Source organism: Haemaphysalis longicornis, unplaced genomic scaffold (genome assembly GCF_048455015.1).
Source record: "Haemaphysalis longicornis isolate Haplotype H1 unplaced genomic scaffold, Haemaphysalis longicornis Haplotype H1 scaffold_6, whole genome shotgun sequence".
In the NCBI taxonomy this organism is placed as follows: domain Eukaryota; kingdom Metazoa; phylum Arthropoda; class Arachnida; order Ixodida; family Ixodidae; genus Haemaphysalis; species Haemaphysalis longicornis.
Window position 1 is genome coordinate 49,486,707 of NW_027526407.1, and position 6,000 is coordinate 49,492,706.

A 6,000-nucleotide genomic window follows, 5' to 3' on the forward strand; every position below is an offset into this window, starting at 1 on the left:
GAAAAGGTACTCCACTGCTTGTCCAAGCTTCCATGACACTGTTTTTTGGCAAAACAGGAGGACCATCTTTTTTTTGCCGTTTCACAGTTTCGGCCCCTTTCATTGTCGATCATTACAATGTTTTATTATTACATTACAATGTTTTATTATTGTTCTAACGACATTGATAGCTTATTAACGTGCAGTGGAAAGAGTAGAACTTTGGCCACATTATAATTAGACGCGATGGGATTTCTCGAAGCAAGAGGTTACCAACCGTGGCAGAAAACAAAGGCGTCAAGGATACATTCGAAGCCTACTTCATGCTATGCATGGCGTGCCTAACGAATGTTACGAGGATTGTAAAGACTCCATGTAATGTTTTGCAACAGTTTCGAGTCACTCTTGCTTCCTGTTCGTTGTAGCCGGATGTTTTATTAGCATAGATGACCGGTACTACAGGCGCAGAATTGAAAGAAGCCAGGCGTTTATGCAACGATGCATCAAAATCATATTGTGTAGCCCAATAAAATGCCTTATACCGATAGCTGACAGCAGAAGGCACTGCTGAAGTGATTGCGTAATCAACACAGCTGAACAAAAATGAGTACCGTGAAAGGTGTGACCAGTATGTAGCCAACAGCAGTACTGGTACTTAGCCCTTTACTTTTTCCTTTCTTTTGCAAGATGAGCATGCGGTTGAATAGGGGAGGAACATGAAAGCATAAACATACTTCAAATATTGTTTGTATTGTCGCTTAGGCTCAGTGAGAAATATGATCCGACCATTCGAGTCCAACGAGTATAAATGCAGAAAAATGTGAGCCTTTCTCTTACTGGATACTTTGCCGTTAAGGAAAATTCAAAGAGCACATTTTTTCATCCACGCTGGTTACAGACTAACATCAGCGTGAGCCCAATTTCGAGGTCCCGTCGGCACAACCCACCACTGAAAACATTAGTTACACACATGTCGAAGACGGGAGGTATCGAGAATGTGAACACTGCGCTTACCTTACGGCTCCAGATTGCTCGCCGCACGCAGGTACCAACTTCTGCCTTCGGGCGGTCGTAGTCCAGTCGAAAAAAAGAATCGGAAGCCCAATCGAGCAACCGAGAGGAAGTAGTCACCGGGTGCAACAACACCTCCTCGGAGGCGAACAGGCTTTCACACCAGTCTTCCACACTTCTAGACACTAAACAAACTTTCCTTCGCGCGAACGATGAGCAAGTCAGCAGTCTTCCCGTAGCGTTCCTAGGTTTTCCCGTCCACAGCACTGCGTCGATGGCCAGGCATCACAGCTCCGCCCTCCGGTGGCGATCTATCCGGGGCAATCCAGGCATCCGGGTTACGACTCCACTTCCGAGTCCGCGAAGGGCTACCGGTAGCGTCCCCCGTGTCCGAACCAGGAGAGACACTGGAAGTTTAGACTGTGGCTTCCGGTCTCCTAGGTGCCTTGATGGCGCCGGCTACAGCAGACCGACCAGGGCTGGCGACGACCTGCGGCGTGCCGTCACTGGAGAGAACCACGGGAAAAGGGAGAGGGGGAAAAAGAAGCACAACCGTGAGACGGTGGCCGAGAGGCGGCGTTGCAGGCTATCTGTGACGTCACTGGGAACGAAATCTCGCTCCGCGCGGACGCAGGAAGTGTTGCGGATGAGGCCTTAACTGCGGGTGGGAATGCGCGGCTCCCGAGCTGTCGGGTATGCTCGCGGCTGTCTGGCACTGCTGGCCGTAAACGAAAGCGTGTCTGATTGGATTCGCAAGCGAACCGTGTAGACCCCACACCGGGGCCATCGCCCAAAATGATTATCAAAATTCTGTCGTGATTTCCTGGCCTTAATTTACTTTTTTTCGAACAAATGCGCCAAAGGGCTGGTGCTAGACTGGGAAGACTGACACGCAGATTGTGAGGGAAACCAACCAATGCCCATGTCGGAGCGTACGCAGCATGGGCACGGGGTCGACCCCTGTTGTCCGATGTCTTCACTCACTGCACCATTCCCATCGTCCCTGCCGTTGATACTATCATGCGGCCAAGTGTTGTCAAACCTCGAAGGGCGCAGATAAACGTGCTTTCAGTCAACCAGCTCGTCCTTAATCCAGCTTTAGACAACAGCACAAAAAATTAGACGCTATAGTAAGAAAGGCGACATACGCAGCGCTGTATATATGCTCCCTTTCCTGTTTTGTGCGTTCATTCGACTATGTAGTCGGAGCAAGCAGCGTGACCTTTAATTTTATTAACTTTATTCACATGCGTTTCACCTACCAATTGGTGACTGCAAATACCGTTCAACAGTTGCTTTCTTCACACTTTCCTGTGATGATCAAGCCAGCCATCGCGGAAAGAAGGTAACCTGCACGATAATCATGCTCCGTTTCTTGTATCTCTACTGATTTTTTACGCGCTTACCTTCACACGGCAAGTAACCGCCGGAAGCTGTGCAGTTTACGATACATTAGGAAACCAAAGAAACCATGCTCCTGCTCCTAAGTTTATTCTCTGCTTAGTGCCTCTGAAATGGCCAGCCGCGCCTTTTGTCGTATCAAAACTTATTAAAGAACTTCTTCCGTGGCATTGGACGCCAAACCCATTCAAAACTGGATCGCATGGAGATGTACCTCAATGCAACCATGGTTTTCTACAAAGTGGGCCCTTTTCTTTCAGCGCTGGGTCAAAGGCACTGAACGAATGGAGAAAGATATGCTTGCCTGAGTGTATACGCCATCAGACATCGGCCTGATAGAGGTTGAAATGTAGAACACCAACGCATGTACTCTACTGTCTAGATAGATGTAGATACACGTACTGTCTAGATGGATGTAGTCAGGTCGCATCTGTCGCACAAGTAATTTTGACCTTGTCGATCTAAGTATTTGTTGTGCGAATCAGTGTTGAGAGCTCGAAGAGTCGTCTACTACGTAAACAGTGCGTCGGCCTCACAAAATATAAACCGCAAGGACCATGGGGAGCCGAGAGGTAAGACTTTACAAAGAGATCCTTTTAAGCCTGACGGAGGCAAAAGAAGAACCACTCGCCCCAGGCTATACATCGATCTGTTGCGGAGGGCTGGAGTGCTTTCACAAAAAGGTTTTTTTCAGCCGCTGCGATTGCCGACGGCACTGGCGCAAGCGATACCGGCGAAGAAGAATAGAGTGGGACTGTCTTGCTTTTCAGAGTTTTGATTCATTGCTGCGTTACATCCTGCTTTGACGGCTGAATTGACGGCCTACTGTAATAAGGTGGATTGGGCGGTTTTTACGCAGGATACCATCGGACACTCATTTTGCCTTACGACAAAGAAAAATGGAGACACGCGGTAACACTTAATATAATAATCATGTTATTGCTTTCTAGCTGCTGCTTCCCTGCAAAGTTTCCTTGCAGGCATTAGTCGCAAGATCAGCAAAACTGCCTGTGCGCCATTCTGCCAGGAAGGATTTGTAAAACAAAAAACTGTCGTTGGTTCCTCTGTCATAGGAATCAGTAAAGCACGAAAGTGAAACGTTCAGCGAAATCTGCAGCTAAGCATGATTTGCGGGTCGGCAGGTTGTGGGTGGGCTTGGCGAGCGACGTCCTGCTGGCGGGTCGCTTCGGCAAAGGTGTACTGGCGTCATTTTTATGACGGATATGACGGCAGTGAAATCCCGGTGTATCCCGGTGTGAAACACTTTCGTGTTAAAAAATATAAAATCCGAAGACGAACAACCCTAAGTATACGCCTCGAGCTTCGCGATCGCTGCGCCGCCTGCCGCCGCTTCTCCGCGCCGCTTACGGGATGTCCGCTGCGCAGCTTATAGCGGTTCACGCAATGGTTTGGTTCTCTTTCACTTCTTTTTGCCTTTCTGCGCTCTAAAGATCTTGTGATGGTGGTGTCTGTAAGCAAATTGTACGTTTGGGGCACTTCAAAAAACAGCTGCGTCCTGATTAGAGTGCTCGAACGCCAACAAGAGCTAACCGGGGAGGGGGAACTGCGCGCTTCTTCGCCGCTCTTACGGGCGTTGGCGACAGCAGCGGCATATCACCACTGTCACCTCCGAGTATACCTCAGGCGCAAACAAATTCTATTGACGCCTCGTTTAGACCTAATATTGGCACAGCGAAAGGTTGGTTTCGTTTTGTAGCGCGGACAACGAATTCGGCCTTGTTTTGAATGCATACGTCGTAGAAAAATATCATTCGGGGAGGTTATTACCTAATACCTGACAATAACTTGTGCCTTTTCAAGGAATGACCATTTTAGTAATCACACACAAGCTTCGCATTCACCTATATTTTGTTTTTCGACTTTAACGAACAGCTGATCACTCGGCGGAACATTTTTTGAAATATACAATAAGGAAGTTCACAAGTGATTAAAGGTGTGTTTGGAAGAGTGTGGTATCTGACAAGGCCATCTGATTTCACTTTCGTGCTAAATTCTGCAGGCTCTCTGTGTCGCATTATGATGATTCGAAGAAGCGTTTAGTCACGGCCGCGGATATAAGCGGAGGATATATGTAACCGATGACTGTTTGGGAAAGCGCACCTCGCGACAGGACGACCCAGCCGTAAATTATTTGTCCTGACTCACGCATATAATTTTGCATTATACATCGTACTTATTGCGTAGAATGTCCATGAAATTTATGCCACATTGGCTTGTTCAGGGTAGTGATCAATATCCGAGATATGAAGCGTAACTGGCGGGATGTCAGGTATGAGTGCTCCACTAGATTATGAAAGCACACGAAACCGATTTACATCGCACTCTATAGCCGTAGCATGAGCATCTGAACGACCGCTGTTTACGGAGGTACTGTTAGTAAGTTTAAGGGCAGTGGAATTACAATCAGCTCCATGCATATATGCCGGTTTCATGACGCCGGCTTGTGACACACACCTGGCGCTTATGCGGACCGGATGTACCACAGTATGATCGTGTCAGATGCATTTACACTCTCGTATATACACCACATTTGCGAACAGAGTGACTTCTCCACATAAGTATGTCTTTCCAACGCATGCAAACGGAAAATATCAGTCGCAAACGTGCCTCAAAGGCAACGGCGACAGTGAACCGGGCCGGCGAATACCGCGACTGCTTTCGAAACGGTCCGCTAGGGGAACTACAGGCAGCGCTCGAGGCGTATAACGTACTCTTTATTACGAAAGGTTGCTCCCCCGCAAGAAGACCTTGTTTGCAAAGGTTGCACCGTTTACAGGCCGCTTGCTTCGTTGTTCTGGCGTCACTTCCGTGACGGATATGACGTCAGCGAAACCTTTGTGTATCCGGGAATAAAACGCTTTCGTGTTAAAAAGTTAAGGGTTTCGGCTTTTGAGCCTTTGTGACGAGATTTCACGGGTTCAAATTTGCACGTGTCAAAAAGAGAAACAAAAGTGGGCTAAAATGCTGCTCATTCTGCACTAGCAACTTTTTCGCTGTATCATTATAAGCGTACCTTTTTATGACCTTATCAACATTTATTTGCGAATAGCTATGCCGGGGCGCATTAGCTGTCTACATGGAATTACAAAACTCAGCGGAAGTGCATGGGGGACGCAGAACAAATAGAGACAGGACAAAGTGCTCTTTCGTCGAAGCAGTCGAGGTCAAACCAGGGTACTCATTATAAAAGCTGATCTCTCCCCGTTTCTAAAAAGCTGGAGTGCAACTTTACCAAGAGAGCTTTCGAGGTCTCTTTCAGGGTAAAGAAAAGGCCACGCTCTTTTTTTCCTCTTGTACGCTTCGATTTGTCAGATCCGCGCTTGACAAAGAGCCGTTCTCCTGTGCTCAGCAGACCACACGATTAGCATAAAATCGGGCGTTTGCTTTTGAGTGCCATCTCTATTGGTGTCGCTTGTGGGGATCCTGACGCCCAAGCCATTGCGCGATCGCTGGGTTTGTGGCGTCGCGCGGCGCTTTTCCCCTCTCTCCTCCGAAATTCCGGCTCGTCTTGGCGCCTCTGTGTAGAGCCGAGCCGTCTCTCAAACTCTTGCGTGAGGTGAAGCCTGCAGAGACCGTTGCGGCGATAAA

At 48.1% G+C, this 6,000-nt stretch overlaps 1 protein-coding gene across 1 annotated transcript in view; it reads right to left on the reverse strand.

Moving 5' to 3' along the window:
• LOC144142611 (excitatory amino acid transporter-like) overlaps positions 1 to 1,483 on the reverse strand; it is a 127,760-nt gene extending 126,277 nt beyond the window's left edge. The window contains exon 1 of the mRNA XM_077674245.1: positions 994 to 1,483. The gene's annotated coding sequence lies outside the window, so the exon portion shown is untranslated. The remainder of the gene's footprint in view (positions 1 to 993) is intronic.
• Between the last annotated feature and the right edge of the window lie 4,517 nt (positions 1,484 to 6,000).